This window comes from Canis lupus, chromosome 22, assembly GCF_048164855.1.
Source record: "Canis lupus baileyi chromosome 22, mCanLup2.hap1, whole genome shotgun sequence".
Classification (NCBI taxonomy): Eukaryota; Metazoa; Chordata; class Mammalia; order Carnivora; family Canidae; genus Canis; species Canis lupus.
In genome coordinates this window covers 44,071,252-44,085,794 of record NC_132859.1, presented here as the reverse complement: position 1 = coordinate 44,085,794, position 14,543 = coordinate 44,071,252, and the positions used below count along the sequence as shown (strand labels likewise).

At 41.6% G+C, this 14,543-nt stretch overlaps 1 long non-coding RNA gene across 1 annotated transcript in view; it reads left to right on the top strand.

The window, feature by feature from the left end:
* The first annotated feature begins 1,691 nt into the window (after positions 1–1,691).
* LOC140614240 (uncharacterized) overlaps positions 1,692–14,543 on the top strand; it is a 62,479-nt gene continuing 49,627 nt past the window's right edge. The window contains exon 1 of the long non-coding RNA XR_012015148.1: positions 1,692–1,822. This is a non-coding gene — a long non-coding RNA (uncharacterized lncRNA). The remainder of the gene's footprint in view (positions 1,823–14,543) is intronic.

The following is a 14,543-nucleotide window of genomic DNA, read 5'->3' as shown; positions in this document are numbered from 1 at the left end:
AAACTTTTAGATTTCTACTTACTACACTTAGGATTTGACACAGTTGACCATCCATTTTTCTTGAAATCTCTCTTTGTCACATCTGAAACATCATCAAAGGCTTCTTTTCTATTTGTCTACTAAATACTGAGCTTCTTTGGGTTCTGTCCTAGCCCTCTTTTACATTTTCTCTCATGGAAATCTAATCTTCTCCCATGGTTTTAACTTCCACTCAAACCTCTCTTCTAAGCCGGACCTGACCACCTACCTGTTTTTGTTTTTGTTTTTATATTTCCTTCATCTAAACTGACTTCTTCCCTGTTCCCTATTTTGTTAAATGACACCATCAAGGATCTTCATGGTTGTTTACATCACAAACCCATAGACTCTCCCTCTCCCTCACTGTTCATATATGCCTCAACCACCAAGCCTGAGCCATCTCTCATTTGGCTTCTGTGCTCGCTTATTAACAGGTCTCTCTGTATATTGCTTTCCCCATATACATACCAAGCAACATAATCTTTTAAAAAATAAACCTTATCATATTCCTCTGATTGTACTTTTCAAAGGCTTCTCAAGCCCTTCAGATAATATCTAAATTCATTCACAGGGCACATAAGTCTTGGCACGATCTGGTCTCTGCCAATCTCCTCCATCAACATACCTCTTTCCCTTGCTTTTCCCGTAGTAGTTATTCTGGTTTTCTTTCAGTTACTTAAATTCATCAAGTTCCTTCCTGTTTTGGTAGCTCCATACATGCATTTTTTCCCTCAATAATACATTTTCTATCCCTTTCCCCTGAGTGACTTCTATTTTTACTTCAGTTTAGCTTAAATATCACTCCCTCAGAGCAGTCTTTCCTGACCCTCCAGACTAAACTAGTTTTTTGTTATTATATTATATTATATTATATATTATATATATTATATATTATTATATTATCATTTGCACAGATGCCTGTACTTTCACTTATGACACATGTAAGTGTTTGATAAATATTTTTTGAGTAAAGGAATATGTGAATGCATGATAGTGGCTCTCAGAGACAAAACTATGTTAGAGAAGCATCAAGAATATGACATATGATTGTTCAGGTTCCGTCTAGTGTTTTTGTTATCAGTGTACCTGATTTGACCTTAGAATAAAAAAGATTGTTTTCACTGTCCCCCAGTGACTGAGCTTCTTTAGTGTAGGAAAAGAATCCTGGGCTCTCCATGGATGCAAGCAAACCGAAATGGGTGGAAATATGACTAAAGGAGAATTCAGTGACATTTACTAAGAGGAAGTCCTTGTGATGCAGAGGAAAGAACTATGCTTGGGGAGTGAGGAGATCTGGGTCCTTCTGCTGACTTGCTTTCTCATGCTGCATATGTTTTGTTTTCCTGTTTTGTGTCTGAGAGCAGTTACCAGATAGGAAGATGAGGAAGTGCTCGGAGGCATCCTTTGTGAGCTCTGGTGCCTTATGAACCAGGAAGTAATGTTATGGCTTTGATTCACTCTGATTCTGATCTTGTGAAGAAACTAAGGTTTTGCTTAATGAAGGATTAGGTAGTTTCCATGAAGATTGACTTCACAGCATCAGGACTGGGTTTCATTATGACCTGGCACGAGTATTTCTCTCTCACACAACTGGTCTGTTCAGTTGCCTTCTGGTCACAATGCCTAGAGGGGCAAGAGAATTGCCTTTCATATTTATTTTGATTCTTGACTCCCTAGGGAAAGAGAAGCAACAGAACAGTGTTCTTTTAGGTACATTCAAATATGTGCTTGTAAATTTCTGAGGCTTCTCTTTTCAAACTACCACAGCCTGGAAGTGCCCGGTCTAGCTCCTGGAGGTTGCAGGGTGAGTCAGGAATGCCTAACTCTCCCTCATTCTGTCAAATATTTAGAAGTTCTTTCATTCTCAGTAATTGTTGAGGGTTTACTATGCTTTTAGCACTATTAGGTGTTGTGTAATATGGTGTGGTGTGTAGAAGGAAGAGCAGTGAGCAGAAGTCAGAAGACTAGAGTTCCAGCCATGGGTCTATATTAAACTGTGTTCAGACTTTGGATATTTTCTCTCTCCAGATTTCAGTTTGTTCATCTCTACAATGAGGGGATTGGTTTAGCAGTATACTGAGGCCCTTTCATTTTGACATTTCATGTTTCTTGTTTTGGAGGCCTTTGAGTCTTCTCAGGGAGAAAAAAACCTTTACAACAGGGGTGCCAGGGTGGCTCAGTCGGTTAAGTGTCTGACTCTTGATTTTGGCTCAGGTCATGATTTCAGGGTCATGAGATTGAGTCTCATGTTGGGTTATGCACTAAGCATGGAGCCCCTTGAGATTCCCTTCTTCTGTTCCTCCTCCACCCCCATGCATGCATGTGCACTCTCTCTCTCTCTCAAAAAAGAAAAGGAAATAATTAGAAAAAATAAATAAGGAATACATTGGGTGGTTTTGACCATGGAGTTTTAAGCAGTAAAGACAAGTGCCTCTGGCAGCCCTGGTGGCTCAGCAGTTTAGCGCCACCTTCAGCCCAGGGTGTGATCCTGGAGACCCGGGATTGAGTCCCAGGTCAGGCTCCCTGCACAGAGCCTGTTTCTCCCTCTGCCTGTGTCTCTGCCTCTCTCTCTCTCTCTTTCTCTCTCTGTGTGTTTCTCATGAATAAATAAATAAAATCTTTAGGGATCCCTGGGTGGCGCAGCGGTTTGGCGCCTGCCTTTGGCCCGGGGCGCGATCCTGGGGACCCGGGATCGGATCCCACATCGGGCTCCTGGTGCATGGAGCCTGCTTCTCCCTCTGCCTATGTCTCTGCCTCTCTCTCTCTCTCTGTGACTATCATAAATAAATAAATAAATAAAAATTAAAAATAAAATAAAATCTTTAAAAATAATAAAATAAAATTTAAAAATAAAATAAAATAAATTGCCTCAAAGTTTTGAAGAAGGGAGGGGCCAAAATGGGTAAGAGAAGCTCGGTAAAGCCTTCCTGGAGGAAGTTGTTTGTAGAACATCTTTATAACTGTATGTTTCAGAATATGAATCCACATGTTCTAGCTTGAGAGGCATAAGTATACTCTGGGTCAGTAACCCTGAAGAACATGCAAATGCACACCCACTGGGTATGCTGAGTACTCCCTCTGGGGCACTTTCTGGCTATGGTTAAATGCCTCTTAAAAGAAGAGGCACCCATTATGAGGTTTCTTTTCATGAGGAAATTCTATGGCTGTTAATCTTCTTAAACATTAATTATTTTAGAGCCAAACATGTTTCTCGTGAACAATAATCCTCCTTTTTCTTTGCTAAGTTTCTAAAGAAAAAAATATGCAAATTCTGACAGGTAGAAATGGGTTTTGGACAAGGCTCTAAGGCAAGAGCACTGTGAATATTATGTAAATGCCAACCAATATAATGCAGCCCATCAGTTTATTCCAGGGAAGCAAAGGGTACTCAGAAAATCTGTTGCTGCTGCCCAGCTTCCAACATTGAAGGAATTCATCCTTTGTCCACAAATCATGTTGTGATTTGGTCCTCAGAATTTGCTTTCAAATGGCAAATTCTGACAAATATATTGTATATCGTTTTAGGCCCCCACTTAAATGTAACTTCTTCAAAGAGGCCTTCCTTGATCTTACCTTTCTAAATTATGAGCCTTCGAGATGATCTCCTAAAGAATCCTGCTCTTTTCTGACACTTGTCACAGTTTATAATTATTTATTTGTGTGTTTATTTAATATGTCTCTGCACCATTAGACTCTCAGTCCTGTAAGGGCAGAAACAAAATTTATTCTATCCACAGCTCTATGTTTCCAGTATCTGGCACTTGTACAGCATGAAATGTTGTCATTAGATAAAGCTGAGATCTCAGTGAAATAGTCGCATGTTTTAGATCATGTAGCATATGCTTATGTTTCAGACCTTTCAAAATGCATTGTGTGATTGGATCTAACATTTGTATCCTCTACATTTTTTACACTTATCATATTTCTCCACCAATACAACAGAATATTTTCCACTGGTTAAGAAATCAAAGTGTATAATGGCAACAGAGTGTAATGGTTAAGTTCTGGGATTCCGATTCAGTGGTTTAAATCACCACTGTGCTAGCTGTGGGACGTTGGGAAGTTTATGAAACTTCTCTGTCCTCAATTTTCTCATCCATAAAACAGGTATAATAATAGTACTATAGGTGGTCATCAGAAAGAAATGAGTGCTTAGAACAATGCTCAGACCACTGGAAGCATTATATTTTGCATTTTGCTGCTAAGATTATTCTTCCCCACGGGAACATGATGATTAAGAAGTTGACTCAGAAGTGTCACACAATTTGTCTGATTTCACATCAACCATACATACAGTCTTCCTAGAGTATGACTATCTCCAATTGACCAATGAAGGATCTATGACCAAGGTGAACAATGATCTTGTTCAAGGACTTTAGCTCTTTAGCTAGAAAAAGGCAGATCTAGGACAACAACCAAGATTTTCCAGTGCTTTCCATATTCCAGTATCAATGCTATGAGTTGTCTCAGGATTCCCTTTCTCTTTCCCTCATTCTAATTTCCCACAAAGCTGGGATTGGAATCAATTGCAGAACAAGACACATGCAGTGGCTGGATGAGCACTGAACCAGAAGGCCAAGCAGGACATACTGAGCCCCTCCTCTCCCCTCACTTGGTTACTGCTGGGCACTGAGCCAAGAATCAGCTAATATTTTCTGAACACCCTGATCCATGCCTGCCTGCCAACAAGCTCTGAAGCACTCTGAATGAAGCCTCTGAATGACACTGACCCACACTTGACTTGTGATCACCCACTAAACCAGCCAGTACTCAAAAAAATTAACCAAACTTCATTTTTTAAAACATTGAACAAAAAAGATTACTGTCTTATTAATAAACATGTTATCTGTTTGCTTTCTATAGGCAGGGCACAGTGCTGGGTATTTCACATTCATTGTGTCATTTAATCCTCCCAGGATCATAGGAAGTTTACCCTATTATCAACCCATTTCCACAGATGAAGTCCTAAAGCCTTGAGGCTAGCTTGGCCAAAGTCATAGCCTATCAGATATTTAAGTCATTATTCTTGTCTCTTTTGTTCAGGAGGTAAAGAATAAAAATATGAACAGTGATTATTCTTGGGGAGTGGTATTATTAGTGATTTTTTTTTAAATAGTGGGAGAACATACACATACAAAATAAGTGAAGTGCACTAATCTTAAATTTAGAGTTTGATGCCTTCCCAGTGGCTACTCCAAGCCTGCCTGGAGATGACTACTACTGTGACTGCTGTCATCAGTCAAACTACCTAAGTCAGTAGAAAGTCAGTACTTTCTAGGTGTCTCTGAACCTCTGCCCATGTCACCACACTGAGGGCCAGCAACTTCCCCTCTCTCCTCCAGCTCCTTAAGGCCAATCCATTGTTTGAGACTTCCCTGAAGGATCCTCTGATTTGTCCTGCTGGTCAGCTCTGAAAAGACTTCAAATAATAATAATAATAATAATAATAATAATAATAATAATAATATCACCACTTACTCCACCTGCTTTCACCTAGGACTGTGTCTAATGCAAGGTCAAGTCCACAGCTAACGCATTCATACAGGGCTTCAGTGCCTTGACCTGTCCCTACAGAATGTGAACAAGGCATCTCCAACAGGCCTTCCTCTTGTCATCCAGGAGTCAGTCCATACCACATAGTGTGCAAGGTGGGACTGGGGTGGGGGATGTTTCCCACCATGGGCAGAGGAGCAAGGTTCCTGCCCCTTGTGGCAGTAACCAGCTATGTGACCTTGACTAACCCACTGGAACTGAAACTCTAGGTCTCAAAGGTTCTTTATTTATAAAATGAGGGTATTAAACTAAATAATAATGGGAATAGTAGCTTATCAGCTGGGCTCAGCCCTTCATGCATCCTCGGTTTAAATCTCGTAATTGTCTTATGAAATAGATATTATTATGGCCATTTTGCAGTTGAGGAAACAAAAGAATTGGGGGAGAGTTGCCTACCATGTTAATAAATAGCAAAGCTGTGATGTTAACCAGGTCCACAGGCCTCTGTTCTCCGTCATTATGCTTTACACCTAGGGTGGTCACTGCCACTTCTTTTTGCTCTTGTGAACCAGTTCATAAAACATGGCTCCAGTTGTCTTTGGAGAGCCAGGGAAAGCACAACAGCAAGTAGCAAATTAAGAAGAGTGACCATGGGCTCTAATGAACAAGATGGACCAGAGTGACATCATACCTCAGGACAGAGTTTGAAGACCCTCAGAATTGTTGCCAGTGGGGATGGGAGAGACCTCATTTGCTTGATGGGGGAGGTGAGAGAAGGTGATGTCTGTCATATTTGAAGCTCTTTCCCATATAATCCAGGAGATCAAGCCATGATTTTTACTCAGGAAGCACTTACTGAACTGCTAATGTGTACAAAGTTTTGGTGGAGGTATAAAAATCAAGGAGGCTGAGCCCTTGTCACTCATAAATTTGGTCTGGTGGGGACAGACACCAGCAGAAGCACCACTCTAATGGGAGATGTGGTCATTCATACAAACATAGATGAAGAGGTGAGGCTGGGGCAGAGAAGGGAGACGGGACACAAGGTCTTGAGGGAGAATGGGATCTCTCCAGGACTTTGAAGGACAGGTAAGGTCTGAGCAGGAAGTGACTATGCAGAAAGGGTGAGCCCAGTGGGTGAAGGATGCAGCAGCTCCAGAAGGGGGAGGAAAAGTCTCTTTCATGGGCTCACGAGGCATGGACTCTAAGTTCATGCAATTGATTTGTATGTGGGACCCTAGGACTCTTAGGACCCTTCTCTCCCTCTGGGAAGGAAGGAGAGCAACTGGGAAGCATGAGACTGCTGCTTTTGAGAGAGCTGGTGTCTCAGGGATCTTCTTGGCCTGATGGGCTTCTTATACAGGAGAATGCATGGCCATGCACCAGCCCAGAGTCAATAGTTACTGGTTTTCCTCCTCCTAGAATAGCATTTCCTTGGCAATATTTATTTGCGAAGTACTCCTTATACACCATTTATGATTATGGAACATTCTCAGGGTCCTTTTCCATTTCCTTCTGATGATGATTTTCTCAAAACCATCTTTTTGCATATATGTTCTTTCATATGCTGGTGTTCACTTTCAATGCTTGTTTATTATTATTATTATTATTATTATTATTATCATCATCATCATCATCATTAGTCGACTGCTAAGTGAGTGGACAGGAAACTAGGAAATGGCTTTTTAAGATCACTCTAAAATCTTCCTAACATTTCAAACCAACTTTATGCCATTTCAAAACAAAATTTTCCATCAGACTAAAAGCAATTCATTTCTCTGCATCATTTCCACCTTCTTCCCACGCCATGTGGCTAGAAAGCCCAACCTTTTGGCTTCTGCTACTCAAAATACCTAAGTGCAGTTGACTCTACCTGCTTCATTTTGCAAGTCCAGGGAAGGTGACTCAAGCTACATTTAAAAAATCATAACAGACTTTTCTTTTCCTGGCACTGATCCAATCAGGTAACCTCAAAGAGCAAAATCATGATCAGGAATCAATTTACACTAAGTGCACTTGAGCCTATGGGGGGAAAGCCAAGCAAAGCCAGAACCACAGAAATCTCATCTCTCAATGAATCATTCTTCTGGATTTCAGAGTTGGGCTAAAAACAAAGGATAGATGGCGTTGGCCCTACCTGTTGTCATCTTCCTGGACATGTATAAATGCTCCCTGCAGGTTGGAAAGCACCTTTGGTCACCTGGATTTGTCTTGTTTCATCATAATATCTTTAAATAGGTGCCCCTCAACCTTGTTATCCATTGAAGGTTTTTGGAAAGCATTGAAAAAAAAAACAGATTCTCCGGACATTTAGATTCAGTAGGCCTAGAGTGGGGCCAGGAGTCTGTGTCTCTAAAAAGTTCTCCAATATATTCTGATGTGTGAGCCAGAGCCGCTGCATTCAACCTTATCCACACTTTTCTAAAGAGAGTACTTTTGCCTTCAGTTTGAGGCAAAACTAATCTCTAAAGGAGTGTTTCACCTCCTACCTGAAGACTATGGGTTCTCTGCTTTCTATGTCCATTTTTATTTAGCTGTAACATTTTCATAAATACTTCTAGGATATTTGACCTCTGTTACCACAGTTTTGGTAAAATTTCTGAAATTACACCTGCTAATAAAAACATCACTTTGTATCAATATGGCTCTTTAAAGAACATAAACTTGATACTGATCTGGCACATAGAGATTGCTAGTATTTGGATTTGGCTATAATTTTCCCCTTATCCTTCAGATGATGGGAAATAATGAGAGTCTTCTATAGAAGTAGATTAATAATACTAGTTTTCTAAGAACTGTGGGTATTTTGCGAAGGTCATATATTCAAACAGCCCACAACCATGCTTCGTTTTTGGCTCATAGATAAAACCTGTAATTCTTCCCATATAACCCCAAGCATATATCTTTACACCATTAGCCATAGATTGGCCCCCGAGTCCCGCAGCCAAACCTTTGCTGGCTCAATCTTGCTTGTCTTCTAGGTAAGAGATCCTCTCTTCTATCCCAGCTCGCCTCCACTGGAATCCATGAGCTCCTAGAATACACGTTCAGCCTAACACTCAGGCAGAGCAAGAAGAAACTCCGGCTGACGCCTGTTCTCCCAGAGAGGCTAGTGAGCAGTTCTGGTAGGGGAAGTGAGTCGGAGACCCCCTAGCTCTGCAAAGACTTATACTTGTTTGTGACTTCAGTGAAGGTGCTCCAGCCTGTCTGATAGGAACCTCCCTTGGTGTTCAGGGAACTGCAAGAACTCATGCTTCCGTGGGTGCCATTCCCATTTCCCGTCACGAGTCCCACCCTGGCTGCTGGTGCTCCAGAAAGTGCACTCCTTGGACGGAAGCAGGGCGGGGTGGGGGAGGGGGTGTGGGGAGAAGCTTATGTGTGATTAGATGGTAAAGTAACAAATGTGATTTTAAATGGTCTCTTGGGAAACGCTGAAACCCGAGGAAGCAAAGAGGCTGCACTTAGATAAGGATGCCTCCAGCATGCAGGATAGATTCCCAGCCCTGAGCAAGGCTGCCTGGGAGAGCTGGATGGGCTGTTTCTCAACACCAACCAGGGAGAGCAGAGCAGCACCCATTCATAGGTGCCTTCCTTGTCTCTAGGTCTTTGTTCCAAAACAAACACTCCTGTTTATTAAAATGTTGTTCCCGTTCCCCAACTAAAGGCTATCTAAAAAATAAACAAACAAACAAAACATTTTTTCGCATTTTGGAAAAATTTAACTGAATAAATCATTTGACTAATTTTCATATTCTTCATGCATAGTCAGTAATAGACCAGGTCATATGAAACATAGTTTGAGATGATATTGTAGGCAAGGTATCAAATCCCAGATCCGATAGAAGAAAAGAGCAGGAGAAAATGACCTGTACACAAGGCCATAGGACAAAGGGGGGGGGGGAGCTATGCAGAAGATCACAGGCCATCCTGACGCAACGGTGGCTGCCTGGTGCACTGAGGGCTGGTGTGGGAAGTGTCCCTAAGGGCCAGTTTATATCACAGAAGACTAACCGGCTGGAGGCTTTATTGTAGTACAACTCCATTTATTCAAAATCTCCCAAATCAAACAAAAAGCAGCTTCTTCAGGCCAGGATTTGGATCTTATGAAATGTTGATCTCTCTCTGCAGGGACCGTGACTTTCAAAGGGTCAGGCTAAGGAGGACCAATACTCCTGCTCCAAGGCAGAGCTCAGTAGAAAGAGTAGAGGCTGAAGGGCTTTGGGCATCAGGACAGTCACGAGAGGGTAGGGAGGAAGATGGTGCTTCCTCACCCCCTGCTCCCTGCAACCTCCTCAGGATGCTTCTTCTTGTGGTCCACTCAAGAAATAGAATCTGAAGTGCCTCCAAAGATAATGCTTCTCAAATACAGTTGATCCTTGAACAACTCGCGAGGTTAAGGGTTCTTGACACCTGCTCTTGAAGTTGAAAAGCTAGGTATAATTTTTTACTCCCCCCAAAATTAACTATTAATAGCATACTGTTGACCTGAAGCCTTCCCAGTAACACAAACAGAACATTAACACATATTTTGTATGTTATATGTGTTATGTATACTATATATAGTAGTATAGTGTAGTAGGATAGTATACTATGCATACTATATATATAGTATGTATGCTATATTCTTACTATAAAGTAATCTAGAAAAAAGAAAATGTTATTAAGATAATCATAAGAAAGAGAAAAATACCTTTACAGTACTCTGCTGTATTTGTATTTAAAAATGTGTATAAGAGGACCTGCACAGTTCAAACCTGTGTTGATCAAATGTCAACTCTATTTATGGATGTAATGACATGCTATCTGGGATTTGCTGCAGAATAATCATAGGGCGGGGTGCAAATAAAACAAGATTGGTCATGAGTAGATAATTGTGGAATTGGAGTAGGCAAGGATTTATCACACTACTCTTACCTGTTTGGTATATGCTTGAATTTCTATAACAAAAAGTTTTTAAAACCTGGCACTCATGCAAAGGCATTAATACAAGCTGTTGCATGAAAAGTGGATTATGACACTATAGTGGCCCTAACTTTATGAACAAATATTCCAATTATCTGTAAAAAAAATATTGCCTGGAAAGAAAAATGCCAAAAGTTTATATATATAGTGGAATTAGGAATGATTTAAATTTTTTCCTTTTTTAAACTTCTCTTTGTATAATTTTTTCACAATATTTTAAGTAATGGTAATTTTTAAGATAATGGTAATTTAAGATAATATTTAAAGAGAATGGTTAGAGCTCCAGCCCCCAGGATCTCTGCTTTGCAAGTCCTAGTCTGGCAGGTAGGAAGGAGGGGTTTCTGGGAATGCTGGCTGGGAGAAGGGGATCCTTGCACTTAGAGGGTATTCCTTGAGTGCCCAGGGGTGTGTGTCTGACCCTGTCATCACCACAGGAGAGCATCTTCAGCATTCTAAGTGGTGATACCCTTAGGGGAAACAGCCCTGGGGTTGGTATCAGGGAGATTTTGTGTCCTTGGACAAGTCACCTGATTTCTCTGGTCTTTATTTTCCCCACTACCACTTCCCATCCTCCAATACAGTCTCCACACAGCAGATAGAATGTTCTCTGTAACAGACACCTGATCAGAAATCCCCTCTAACAGGAAACTCCTGAATGCAGGCCATTGCTGTTACAATGAAGTCTCAGATCCCAAACATAGCTTGTGAGCTCTCTGTGATATCTTAGCTTAGTGGTGACAATGGCTCACCCACCCCATCTCTGTCCCCAGTGATACTGGGCTGCCTTCAGATGCTTGAACACACCATGCGTCCTTCCAGCTCGGAGTCCTTGCAGATGTTGTTCACTCTTGTTTTCTTGCATTTAATTTCCTCTGTTTTCCTTCACTTACTAATATCTGGTTATTCTTTACTCCTCAGACTAAACATCACTTCCTTGAGAATACATTCCCTGTCCCTACAAACCAGGGTAGATATTCATGTTATACCCTCACATGAATTCATTTTTCATCATTCATTAGACACACTTTTATTTTTTATTTTTAAAAAGATTTTATTTATTTATTCATGAGAGAGAGAGAGAGAGAGAGAAAGAGAGAGGCAGAGGAAGAAGCAGGCTCCATGCAGGGAGCCTGACGTGGGACTTGATCCCAGGACTCCAGGATCATGCCCTGGGCCAAAGGCAGGTGCTAAACCATTGAGCCACCTGGGAATCCCCTAGACACATGTTTATTGAGAGCCATCTATTTGCTGAGAGCCTACAGTATAGTGTGGGAGAGAGATACTGAACAAATAGTTCTGATAATGACCATGACAATGTGTCTTGTGATGACATACCCATATTAATGCAAATTCAGACAGCAACGAGTGATTGGCTCTCATTTGTAGCAGCTGGCTCCTGAGCCTCATGATAATGCATCACACATCCTACACAAATGGAACTTTTGGGCCTCACTTAAGGCATTATGACAGGATTTTACTGTGCAAACAGATATAATAGGAAAAAAATAAAGAGAATGAACTGTTTATATGATTGAGGATATAAAGCACTTCTTTAAGCCAGTTGTTTAATGTCTATCTTCCCTACTATTTACTTATTTAACTAATGCTACTAGTTTTAACCTATTCTGTCTATGGTGGGTGCTGAGGATACAAAAATGAAAAGATGAGGTTCCTTTCTTGTAGATCTTACATTATAGAAAAGGAGGTAGAAAAAAAGCAATTAAAAAATTAACTAATGTGAAGTCAAAATACTATGGTGTTTGTGCCAGACAACTACCACCAGGACAGTTATTTCAATCATTAAACCTAATGTAAAAAGTTATGTTCACAGAAGGAGGCTCAATCTTCTCATTAAAACAAAACATTTTTAAATTATATTCAGAAAAAAAAATTATGAACACATATGTGATGCGGTGTATAAGAAATACATACATGGTCTTCACCTGTTTCTGGCATAGAGCTACTAAAAGGCATGGAGTTTCCTGTGATGGGAATCTGTTATTACGTTAATGAGGTGTCTTTTGGAACTCCTCAAGGGTGGGAGCTGGTTGCCAGGAGAATCTGCCAGTGAGTGGAGGGTGAGAATTTCTGTCCTGCCCCCTGATCAAGGATGGGGGGAGAGGAGGAGAGGGGAACTGGAGGTTGAACCATTGCCAGTGATGTAAAGGGCAGTGATGTAATCAGTTGTGCCTATGTAATGAAGTTCCCATAAAACCCAGAAGGGCAAGGCTGGGGGGCCTTGGGGTTGGTAAACACAGGGAGATTTGGGGAGAATGCTGTGCTAGCAGAAGGTACAGGAACGCCATGCTTCTTCTTGCTTCCGCATACCCTGCCCTATGCATGTCTTCCATCTGGCTGTTCCTGAGTAATAGCTTTTTACAATAAGTTAGTAATCTAGTGAGTAAACAGTTTTCCTGAGTTCTGTGAGCTGCTCTAGCAAGGAGGGGTTCATGGGAACCTTTGATTTATAGCTGGTCCATCAGAAGCACAGGTGGCAACCTTGGCACATGATTGGCATCTGACAGTGTTAAAAAGGAGACAGCAGGCTCACAATGGGGTCATTTTTGTTAACCCCACATCAGCAAGCCGAGATTTTCCACCTAACCTCATTGCAGTTTCAGCCCCTTAGGAATGTAACCTTTAGCCAGTCAACATAGAATTACCTGGTCGGCACTAGGGAGACAGTCTGCTAGATAGACCCCCTTAGTTCCCCTTAGGAAGTTGACCTTCCCTGAAACAATGCATTCTTTGCTAATAACTTCCATTTTCTGTGCCCCTTGTTGCCTTAAAAAACCTTTCGGTGGAAGGAGTGGGATGGTGGCAGGATAGGGCAGTGGAGATCCTCTCTGTTTGTGAGATGGAATGCTGCCCAACTCATGAATTGTTGAATAAAGCCAATTAGATCTTTAAATATATTCAGTTGAATTTTTGTTGTTTAACATCAGTCTTGGGCATCCGACCCCTGAGCTGTGGAATCTGCTGCCAACCTCAAGTACTGTCAGAATTGAGCTGAACTTCAGGATACCAGCTAATGTTGGAGGCTTGCTTGTTGGATATGAGGAAGCCTCCCAACACACATACCCAGTTGTTGGAACTGGGGGCTCAGGACACTCTTATCATATTAAAGGAAAATAATAATTTTCTAGAAAGCAACATATTTTGCAAAGATTTCTTCTGCTCCAGACAATGAAAAAATTATTTGGTGATGCAGACTCATTTCACTTCCTTTTACCCAACCTTCTCTTCCTGTGCTTTGGCCTAATGACCTTGGTGTCCCTAGTAAAGTCACCGCTGAAAGTCTTCTTCCCCAGCCTCCCTCTGTGTCTTGTAAGTGTATGTCTTGTGTTCACCTCCCTTGGAAGTTCTCTTGTGCTCCTTGAGAAAAGTGTGTCTGTGCCTATTCTGACATACCTCATAATGCCAGGCGCACAAAACACCAAGAAGGAAACCTGTGCTGCTGAGAGTCCCTCTCAGGCAGGGCCGGTGACTTACTGCTGGGCCTCCAGCCCCTGGCACCATGCCTGTCTAGAGAGGCACCAAACTAATACTTAAAAGTAATTGTTCTTTTTAATCCATCAGCTATTTGCCGTGTGTGCGTTTATCTCATTCTTTTGAATACAGGTTATGGTCTTAGCCTGCTGTAGCAACAATCCCTTATCTGTAAAAGGGCTTTGTAGCTCACACTTTACTTCTGCATAATGGTCCCTGATGATGTCTGGTGGATTAAATGGTCCTCATTTCATATTATGTGGAGAAACTGGGCTGAGAGCGCAGTATGAAGACAAGGAGGAGAACTCAAAGTCACCTACTCCAAGGCTCCTGGCAATGCAGATTTCCCAGATGTGACTCTTGCCTCCTTTGACTACTGCTTCTTGGGTAAGCCAATTCTTTTCAGGCAGTGACTGTCCCCTGGAATCATGGCAGTGGTCAGATGAATGGAAGGGAGAGAATCTTTGCCAGTGCCTTGGTTCCTCTGTGTTCCCTGCTTGTCATCCATCTCTATGCCTGTGATATGCCCTGAGCACAGGTTGTGTGGGCGACGCAGAGCCCAGGGTGAGGGTACTCTGTGG